This window comes from Thermobia domestica, chromosome 11 (genome assembly GCF_964235325.1).
Source record: "Thermobia domestica chromosome 11, izTheDome1.hap1.1, whole genome shotgun sequence".
NCBI classification, from domain to species: Eukaryota; Metazoa; Arthropoda; class Insecta; order Zygentoma; family Lepismatidae; genus Thermobia; species Thermobia domestica.
The window spans coordinates 132,067,392-132,079,412 of NC_137464.1; positions in this window are offsets into that span (position 1 = coordinate 132,067,392).

The window sequence follows — 12,021 nt, forward strand, 5'->3', positions numbered from 1 at the left end:
GGACTGCCAAATAACATTCTGTTCTTGAAGTGTACCCGGGGGAAAATTAACATTCGTGGAATTGAATTTCCAACTGCGTTGACGGTCGTGATCATAGTGACCAGGTTACCTCTTTCTCCTAATGTTGCACAACCGACTTGCTTGACACCTTTAGGGGCAACTATTTTGGACTGTCCCTGGACAGTGTTGAGCTCAGTTTCATCCAAGTTCCAGATCTTCTCGGGAGGAATGGGACCAAATCTATTGTGAACGTCTTTGATGTTTCTAAAAAAGCATTGAACATTATGGCGATTAAAGCTGGTAGCCCGACTTAGGCTAGTTGCTTCGGGTTTCCTTATCGAAAGTTTTGTGGAATGTCTTTTAAGAAACGCACGCATCCATTCTTCTCCGGCTATTTCATTTTCTTCCCATGTTTCTGGATACTTCTTCTCATTCGCTTTAGCAAATTTATATGCAAGTACTCTAACACGTTTCTTAATTAGCCCGTATTGCATTTTCGCAATAGTTTGAATATAATTTACAAGACTTTCTTCTTCGGCTTCTGTAAAAACTTTCTTCACTGCATAACTCACTTTATATTTGAATTCTTTCTCTTTACTGTTTTTAAATTTATGTAAATGTCGGGTAAGAGTAGAACGGCTCACACATTAAACACTTTCGATGCTTCTCTATAGGATATCTTCTTATTTGGATCATTGGAATGAATAGCTTCAAGCGCATTTCGTAAGGCAGTTGGATCCACAGAATCTCTCTTCTTTCCAGATTTGCTACGGGGCATCTTTGTGGCAACAAGTCTTCCTGAAATTAAAAAAAGAAAGTATCTTGTAACCTCTTGTCCATCAATTTGGTCCATGGTACACGACGTAACTTTGGCCCAAGGTACATGAGCATCTACATTTCAACAAAGATGGCTACCTAAACGCTACAATACAGCTAAGATTCAGAACTTCACCAATATTTTACTTACCAATGGATGAGGCATCCGATGACAATATTCAAATTAATACTAGTCTATTTATTCACAGTCGACACTCATTCAACTTAACACTGAAAATTTTACTTTGACCGTAGAAAATTATTTTTCTCTCCTCACATACACAACACTTTCTGAAACACAACCAGACTCGCACTGGTGGACAATTGCACATCGAAGACAACTGTACTTCGGTGTTGGATCACCAGAAAGCAGCACCTTCCGAGATATTGGAAATGGCTCAAGGTACACTATGCTCTTGGTACAACGATCTCCCCTATGTCTTATTATATGCATTATCTGCAAACTCCAAATATATGAATATATGCTAAGTATTAACATAAAGATAGAGCAAATTGTCGAAATTATCTATGGAAAAGGACGAATTGTTAGGACGATCATAATGAAATATCGTCTTTACCGGAACAGGCTCAGTTCACGTAAAAAAACAAATAGCTCAGTTAGTTAAAGCAACTAGTCTGTATGCTGAAGGTAGCGGGTTCGATCCCGTGGAAGTGCCGTTATCATTTTTATCACTACACTACGGTTATTTTTTTATTTTTTTATTTGGGAAAGAATCAAATTGTAACGTATGTGTAAAACTCATGACGATATCAAAAAAAGAAAAAATGCTGTTGTCGCACTTGCATTAGCGTCCCTAATTTTGTTTGCAAACAGTTTCGTAATTATTTCCCCTGTGCTCACTGCTCACCATATGCTCGCTGGCGCATAACGAATGTTTCCCAGTAAATGTTAATTCTAATTTGGAGAATTTTATAAAGTTTCACAATATTTCTCACTAGATAGTCTTCTATCTACGTGTTTGGATATTTTGATAACAGATTTCCCTATTAAATGTTTAATTTTCCCTAGATGTTTAATTACGGAAAAGTTTTACAATGTATTTGTATTGAATTGAAATTGTTTTGAATTTACTACATAAGGTAAGTAGACCGAAGGAGGAGAACTCAAGTAATTGATATTCTACGTAAAAGCAACCTATTGTAGAATGATGATGCTTCTTACCTTCAGCACATAATCTTTACGTTAGAGAGTCAGAGAGAGAAAAATCCTGGTTTTTCCTCCTCTATGACCACCCATCTTAAACCTCTACATATCATTGTTCGTCTCACAGAATTTCGGTGCTCCAAAAACATTCAAATAATAATAATAATAATAATAATAATAATAATAATAATAATAATAATAATAATAATAATAATAATAATAATAATAATAATAATAATCCTGAATATGCCATCCTTACATAATGTAGGATATCTTAGTTTCCTAGTTTAAATCTTAAATATCTTAGTTTAAAATGCTTTCTTTAGCACTTATTTGAGCAACCATGTAGGAGGGGGTACGACTTTTTATTTTGCCCCTCTCATTTCAGTAGCCTTCCAACAGAAAGTAATTTTTGATAAGCAGGACAGACAAAATTAATAAGAAATATATTTACAGCATCCTCTCCCCTTTCATGATTGGAATATCACGTAATATTTTTTATTCTACGAAAGATGGCCCTCTGCGGTTAGGGGTAGGTAACTAAAAAAATACCTAATATATAGCGCCCCTTGATTGTAATATTACCGCTTCTTTATTTGTACGAGGGAGCCCCTACACAATCAAGGGTGACAAAAAGAATAGGAAGAGTGTCAATTGATTCCAGTGGTGGATCCAGCACGAACTCCTGGGGGAGGGGAGGGGAAGTGAAACATTCTTTTGATGATGTGAAGCTGTCACAAATTACCAGTTAACTAAACTAAACAATAGTGGGGGGAACTGGAACCCAGTCAGTTTAAATTGATGTAAAAGTTTAATTTTTGGATTCATATTAAAGTTTTGGTTTCAAATGAGAATTTCAGTCCAAGTGGTCAATGATCAAATCTCGTGGGGCTCTTCAGTGTAGGCTAATACGGCCCCCTTATGAGAAAAGGCATAATTATTAACATGTTTATAACTTTCGAATTTTTCGTCTATTTTAAAGAAATATTTTGCTTCGTATTAAAGTGTTGGTTCCAAATGACAAACTCAGTCCGAGTGGACAATGATCAAATCTCCGGGGGGGTCTTCAGTATAGGAGGCTACGGCTCCCTTATGGGAAAAGGCAAAAATATGAAAATGCTTATAACTTCCGAATTTTTCGTCTATTTTAAAGAAATTATTGGCTTCATATTAAAGTCTTGGCTTCAAATGACAATTTCAGTCCGTGTGGACAATGATCAAATCTCGGAGGGCTCTTCGGTGTAGGGGCTTCGGCTTCTTTATGGGACAAGATTCACGTAGTTGATATTGCGAAATTGTTTTGTATATATAAGTGGAAACTTGCACCATTTGGTTAATTTTACCTCTTATGTTTTGCAGATTCATATTCCAAGCAATAGTTACTTCGCAGAGCTAAAAGAAGGCACTTACTAGTTTCATTAAAATGAAATGTCTTTTATGAGAGGAGCAGACGAACGAACAGGCACCCAAACGTTGGTTGAGTCGTACGGTTGAAACTCGTTAAGCTCGCTTCAATTATTATTATTATTATTATTATTATTATTATTATTATTATTATTATTATTATTATTATTATTATTATTATTATTATTAATAATAATAATAATAATAATAATAATAATAATAATAATAATAAAGCATTGCAGGGACCTTTGGTGCAGGGGGTCCTTGGCTCGATTCCACTTCGTGCCAAGTGAAATTTGAGGTGGACAAATACCCTGTGCATGGATATGTGTTTTCTTGAGATTTTCCATTTTCCTCCCACTTTCTTCATTTCACCATTTCATTCATCATCATTCTCCCTTAGCGTAGATGCATAATCGTCCAACGTTAAACTAGATATTGCAATTTCAATAATAATAATAATAATAATTAATTCAACTGAAAGGACTGTAATTTATGTGGACAGCAATTATCATAAATATGCAATCATTATAAAAACAATGCTTTGAGTAGAAAGATAATCCTTCCCAAGTGTTAACGAATGCGCACGAGATAAGACATGTCTCGAGAAAGAGACAAGACGCGCTTTGTGACATCCAAGATAATACGAGGCAAATGTTTTGGACACGAGATAGCTTGTAAAATGTCTCGTCTTGTCTGGAATGTCTCGAAAACAAAAGTCTAAGTTTTAAAATTATTTTTCAAGATCTATTCTCTCAGAAGTAGTTCTCTGCCTTAAAATTAATAACGACATTTGTGATTTAAAAAAAGATAAACAATGCCTAAAGTTAATAGTTAACTTTTCGAAAAGAAGCTTCATTAAGGGTGAACGTGAAAGATGTCCACAAACTTCGGGAGGTGATTCGTGACATCAAAAGGAGACAAATGGTCCTCTTGCAGTTTTCGAATTCAGCTTCGTTGTCGAGATACAGGGTTGTCAACTGGTCGTGTTTGAGAAACTCACTGGGAATAAATTCAAGTCCAAGAATAAACTACTACTCATATATTTTTCAGGTCAATTGACTTATACCATGTTGTAAGGTCAAATATTTATTTATGAAGTGTGTACAAAATTCGCCAGGGTCTTTTCGGAGAAAATCGTCGAGAAAAAGTCACCTCCAAGAATAAACTACCCCTCGTAAGTTTTTCTAAGAGAAATATCTGATACTGCAATATAGGGTTGTTAATTAAATATTGATTAATGAAAAATAAACAAAATTGTTAAAACCATTTTTGAGAAAATAGCGTTTTTCGATTTTCGGCTGTTTGTAAACCACACTTATTTTAGGTGGTAGGAAAGAATGGAAAAGCTCCTGTAAGAATACTAAGTAAACCCTAAGTTTAAAATTTGGTGTAGATAAGTTGAACGGTATGGCCTCTAGGCGAGTGCATATAAAAGTGTGCCGAACGGACGGACCGGAAGGACGGGTGTCGAAAAGTCACATTTTCGGTATGTAGACGCCATGAAACATGTAAATCCGTTGAAATCTGAATTTGATATTATTTTCACAATCACTGTATTTTCTTCTCTCTTTTGTCGCTCAAAAAAGAAAAGCCTGAGTTTACCACAAAAAGCTAGGGAGTTTCTCAAAAAATATTCAATTACAGGGCCACCGCACTAAACTTTTTCAATTCAATTTCTTAACTGTGTTAGGCCGCAGTTGTTACTGAAGTGTGTATTTGGATAATACGAATAAAATTATTGTATTATTCAAATACATCGAATGTCAGATTATCGAATAAAAAACTTCGATTGAAGAAAATCCATACTACAAAACTAACTCACACTTTGAGCACATTTTCATTAGACATATAATAGACCAATTAATGCAATCATTGTTTATGAAATATGAAAAAAATCAAATGAGTCACTTTGGGAAAGTCATTCAAAAAGAACACGTCAGGAGTAACCTACCTCTTGTGAATTGTTTCGAACAATGAGTTAAGATATACATTTGGTTATTAATGAAATATTTATTTGCGAAATTTGAACAAAATCGCCTGTCGTTCGAGAAAATTGTCGGGGAAAAAACCTTGACCCCAAAAATAAACTATCCGTTGTAATTGTTTTTCATAGAAATGACTTATACTAAAATATAGGGTTATTAATGAAATACTTATTTATGAATTATCAATAAAATTGTCCGAGTAATTTTTGAGAAAATCGTGAGGGAAAAATAACTCCCCGAATAAACTATCTCTTGAGGATTCTTTCAGGGTAAGCGAGTTATTCCATATTACTAGGTTTTTAGTGAAATATTTATTTCTGAGTACGAACAAAATTGCTTGACTCATTTTTGAGAAAACCGTGGAGGAAAAACACCCCCAAGAGTAAACTACCCCTCGCATATTTTTTCATGGACAAACGAGTTTTGCCATATTGTTCGGTTATTAACGAAATATTTATTTTTGAAATATGAATAAACTCTTTTGAGTCGTTTTTGAGAAAATCGCCCAGACAACACTCCACCAAGAATAAACTACCCCTCGCATTTTTTTTTAGGACAAACGAGTTATGCCATATTGATAAGTTATTAATGAAATTTTTATTTATGAAATATGAACGAAAACATTTGAGTCCATTTTGAGAAAATCACTGAGAAAAAACTCACCCCCTTAGTATAAACTACCCCTTGTAGATTTTTCTCAGATAAATGCCTTATACCACAAAATAGGGTTGCTAATTAAATATTGATTGATAAAAAAAGAAAGAAAACAAGATCGTTAGAGCCAGTTATGAGAAAATATCTTTTTTTTATTTTCATCGTACAGGAAACTACCCTTGTTTTGGGAGTAGGAGGGAAATAAAAAAAAAACTATAGGAAATACTATGAAAATCTTAAACTAAAATTTGGTGCAGATAAGTTGAACATACCGTAAATTTTTCAACTAATTTACGGTATGTTCAAGTATGGCTTCTAGGCGAGGTATGGCTTCTAGGCGAGTGCACAGAAAAGTGTAGCGAACGGACGGACGAACTGATGGACATGTATCGAAAAATAACTTTTTCGGTGTTAGGGGCTATAATACGTGTAAATTCGTTGAAATCTCAAATTTGATTTTTTTTTCGAACACCATACTTTCTTCTCTCATTTGTCACTTCAAAGTAAAAGGAACTCAGAACTACAGATAAAAGACACCTACTTTTACACATAGACATTTATTGATTTAAAACTGTTTTAGTTTGTGTCATTTCACTTCCAATTGAAAGATTTTACAATGATTAACGGCATACCAATGACGAGACGGAAGTTTTCAGGAAGTAAATGCATTCAGAAGTCTAGACTGCATTACAGCTATCAGTCTGTTTTTATTTCTGCAATTGTTAACAGCTGTAATTTCGTCCAAACGCTACATGAAATAATTTTTGGTTGACGTCATTGTATTACTATTTTAGTATTGTTCTCTTCAGACTTGGTTGAAGTTTTGTCTTAACGGTTATACATTTTTTCTTTCTTATTTCATCGTTACACATAAGAACAAAATGTTATGGTGAGTGGATAGATTCGAACCTACGAACATTGAGTTTATATTCTTCCAACACTTTACCAATGGACCAAGCTTTTATCTTCACGTTAACGCCCGGTTACAGGGTTTACTACGATTTAAATAAAATGGCTGGCTGTTAGAATTCCCTGCTCACATATTTCGATAAATAATTTTCATTGCTTCACAATATTGGCAGTGGACAAAAGTTAGCCCGTGTTGAAGCTTTTTGCTCCTAATTTAGTTATTTTACTTATTTAAGGAATATATTGAAAATTGTCAGCAGGCACGTATGCAGTAATTTATTTCGGGAGAAGTCCGACTTCAATATTAGGATAAATTATAATAAAATTTAAAAGATAATCCTTAAATTTAGGCTAAATTTACAGAGAAGTTGGGATTTCAGAGGGGAGTCCGGACCACCTGGACCCACCCCTAAATGCGTCCTTGTTTGTCAGTAACGTTTCCTCATTTTGAAACCCTCAAAAACTTCGGATATATAAAGGAAAACGAGTTATTTTCGATAAAATATCACTTCAGAAGACGCGACAGTTTTATTGCACATGGTGGTGTCCCAAGTTCACAAGGGCAAGAATTCATTAATTTTGATTCTCTGTCATTATGCTCTATCGAAAGGTTAGGTTTGTAACATATTACTCCTACGAACAAGCATGACTGGCAGATAGGAATACTGAACACAACTCCAGAGAAATGCATGCTGAACTTAACGTTTATAGCTACGCTTTGGTGATTTGCCCTCAAGGTCAATCGAGTGGTAATTCAGTTCCGTCCCTGTTCTTAAGCCATGTTCGTATTACTTCGAACAGTTTTGATAATGAAAAGCATGCCTCTTAATATAACAGACTTCTTTCGCGTAAGAAATCGAAACTCAGTTGGTCAGAGCAACTAGTCTGTAAGAATTAGGTTGTTAGTTAGTTAGGAGCCCAGTACGAGTAAGGGTTTTTATTACTATTGTTTTTATCTTTTTTATGTGAGGAAAGATCAAATTGTGACATCGCGATATCAAATGTATTTGATTAGGTAGCTTTGTCTTAGCTAAACTTTAAACAACAGTAACCGTCGAAATTATTTCACCAACTGATCACTTACTGAACATTTCAAACACGTCAAACCAGTGGCATAACATGAAGGTTAACCTCTCCTCCGCAGTCCTTAGTTATGCGTCCGTACTTTCAAGGGCGGACTAAGGGCCGGGCGACTGCCCGGGGCGCCAGAGAAAGAGGGGCACCAAAACGAGCCTCAAAAAGTAAATTTTATAATGTGCTTTCTACTGACGTTTTTGGTTTATATTCTTGTAAAGTAGTGGCAATTATATGATCTTTTTCCATTTCACTATGGAAGAAGAGAGTTTCATAGTACTAAGGGGGCTGTATCGAAAAATTGAGAGATGGCATGTAGAATAAAGAGTGCCGGGAATTAAGTATTGTTTGTTTGTTTGCTTGAGTTTAGCGTTCCACGGTTATGCCTTAATGGGCAAGGGAGATGTGGATACTAATTATAGTGGAATCCGAACCACTTTTATCGTTCAACAGTAATCCACTGGGAATTGGACCCGGTACCACAGAAGGCAGGCGTGCTAGCCACTAGACCAGGGGGGGTGGAGTTGGTATTGTTTATAGCGGGCCATATTCTTTGTGAACTTTTCCTAGGTAATGGATTTCTTTTTGAAAATGGGTTTAAAACAGGGGCGTCATTTAGGGAGGGCAGGGAGGGGCATTTGCCCCCCGTGAGTTTGAGATGTATATAGATTTTATCATTAGAATAGTAGTAAATCAGTGAAAAACGCGAAATTTTACTTATATCAAGAGGTCTTGCCCCCCAAAGCAAAATCTGAAATGACGCTCCTGGTTTAACCCACCCAACCAGGTACATTCTAGGAACGTGCCATTTAAGTTCCATATGTACCGTTTACGTACCTGGTACTTGAAAAATGTACATTTCATATGCATAGCACGTGTCGCTAGGTACGTGCCTTTCGAGGAATTTCTGACACTTGAAAGGTACTTTTACATGCTTCACTGGAATGTGAGGAATGTGAATGGCACATACTCCATGTACCATGGCATGGTTGTGCGTAAGTTGCTTCGTATTGCGACTAGGGTTGCCAATTTAGCCACTTTGTGACGAGATCTGGCCATTTTGAGAACGTCGTTAGTCACATAATTTCCAAAGAGCCAATAGTGGCTTTTTAGCCATATGCTTTTCACTTCTATAGCCACTTTCTGAGTTTAGCCACATTGTAATATATTGTGTGTGTCATTTTGCAATTTTCTGACGTTTGATGCGTTCTCTAGGTTGTAACATTCTAAACCCCACTGTCAGAATTGTCCTCATAAAATTAGCATTGATGGTTATATTGTGACGTTACACAGCAGAGAATTAGTTCAAACCCTGTACGTTAAAACTAGACGTTAAATAAAATTTTCGGGAAGACGGAAGTTTAAGTATAAACTAACTCCTTAACGAAAGTCAGCCTGATAATATAGACATCCTTCAGGAAATGTCGCTTTTCAGTGGCAATAAGCTTGAAACCGGTGAAACATCTTTTACTGATTTAGCCTTCCTTTTCCATTATTATTTGGCTATGAAACAAATGCCGGAGACATATACAACCGCTATATACAACAGTGTGGTGTTGGAATGTGTAATGATTAGGATGTGATGTTTTATTTTATTTTTTTTGAAAGTTCAACACTTCCAATGTACCCGTAAAAATGTACTAAAGAAATAGTGCCCATGTTTTTTAAATATTCAATTAGAACTGGACAATCTACATGAAATTTGCAATCGATCAGTGAAAACGTCATCTTTCTAGAGCCTGTAGTTTCTGAGATCTCATTGTCGAGAAACATATATGTGTATTTTAAAAGAGCTCCAAAGATGGCAGCACAATTCATTTGCATGTATTTCGGAGAAGGCTTACTAAAGGCAAAGGCCTTTGAACAATAATTTGAAAGGATAAACTTTGTGAAAAATATTTATTTCAGTAATTTATTTAAACTACACTCTTTTCAAAATATTTGTCTTTGTTATAAACGTGAAATCACAAATAACCGTAAATCAAAGGTTTGAATGCTAAGATTATAGGTTAGAGCTCGGTCGCTCGTAAAAACATCGCGATACTTCAAACCTAACTCCTCTTGTAGTTGGTTACTGTACTAAGCAGTGAACAAGTATAGCAGACGTACTTGGGAGGATAGTACAGATACTCTACATAGGAGACTGACAGAAGATTCTCATCTTCTGGAGGGTTATACTTAGATTTTTGAAGGTCATTGTGGTAATCATATCCTGACCAACTCTTGTTGCTCTCCGTGGATTGTACCTCACATCCGAACTTGCTGTTCTTTACTCGTATAAACCCTAACTTATGCGGTGCATATTCTTTATCGCACCATGCATAAGCTACCGGGATTAGTTCAAGGACCTACACCTAAACCAGTGGCGGATGCCAAACGAGATCCCCGAAGTAATCGGCGTAGCCGACAGCTCTCGGAGGGTAGTTTAGAGTCTGTTGAGAAGAGATCCCGGTCTCGTTCTCCTACCTTTGTCAAACGTCCAGAAGATCCAGAACCGATGCAGACTACCGCATCCAATCCTACTACGTCCACTGTTGCTATGCAACAGTCATATGCAGCCACACTTGCACGACCGAAACTTTACTCATTTCTTCTAACCAATTTCGATCCTAGATACAGTAATACTCGTCATATATTTAATCAAATCATTAAATACTTACCACGAGCCAGTATTCACCAAATTGTTTTCACCAGGGGTGGTGTTATTATTAAGTCTGAAGATGAAAATTTCGGTACAACACTTCGTAATAAGGCGAGTTATGAAATTTTCGGTAAAGCTGCCCAGTTATCTAAACTGCCGGATAGAGTCAAACAAAATTCTCCACCTCCTAGAACTCCTATGATGTCAGTAGTTATTCGAGGTGTCTTACCGGAAATAACTGATGAGGAAGTGCTTGAAGACTTAAAAGCTGAGGGAATTGAAGTTTCAAAATGTATCCGAATTAGAAACAATAACGGCGCAACATATATGGTACGAGTTTTGACCACTTCTCAATCAGCCATTGATATTCTGTTGCAAGAGGGCGCATTTATATACAAAAAGCGTCACAGGGTAGAACCGTCTCGTACCAATCACCCTCTACCAATTCGGTGTGAACGGTGCCAAGTTTATAATCAACATATAACTGCAAAATGTCCAAATGTTGCGAAATGCGGATATTGTACTGGCACTCACGAAACTAAAGATTGTCCAAATACGGGAAAGGCTCCGCACTGTTCTACTTGTTCCAGTGACACACATCCGACCTATAGCTATAAATGTAAAGCTAAACCAGCAGCAAATCCAGAACATCCTGAGATGACTGTACCACTACGGACTACAGACTCAACAGTACCAGTGTCACAATCCATTACAACTCCATTAATTGTTGAAAACTTTCTCCGTTACATTACGCTTATCCTTCAAAATATATTTCCTTTCCAACGCCAACTTATTCTGGATCACGTTATTGCAGCAGCCTCAGCTATCTTTCAAGTTAATCTGTATGCTACATATTCTGGGCCCTATGTTCATTTCCACATTGTACCGAGAGACACCGCAGTCTAAGTTCATAATGTTTTATGCGATTATGGCTCTTGCGCTTCTTTTCATGAACATTCGCTCCCTACCGTCACATCGCATACTGTTTGAGCAATTACTACTTGAGGAGAATATAGACATCTTTCTTCTGAATGAAACAGCGCTCAAACCAACTACATATATTCGTTTTCCTCGATATAACTTTCTTCGCTGTGATTACCCAGACCACAATGCAAGAGCTCAAGGCGGAGCTGCAATCGGAATACGTAATAAAATCACTTATAGAAACCACTCTATTGCACTGCATTATCAGTTACCAGAGCACCTAGTGACAACAGTTTACCTTCCAAATCTTGCATTAACAGTGGCTACAATCTACGTTCGTCCCGGCAACGTCATTCCTTTTGCATTTTTCACTTACTTGTTTCATCAATTTAGACATCTCATAATATTAGCCGACATTAATATTCATAGTCGCTCTGTACGAGATC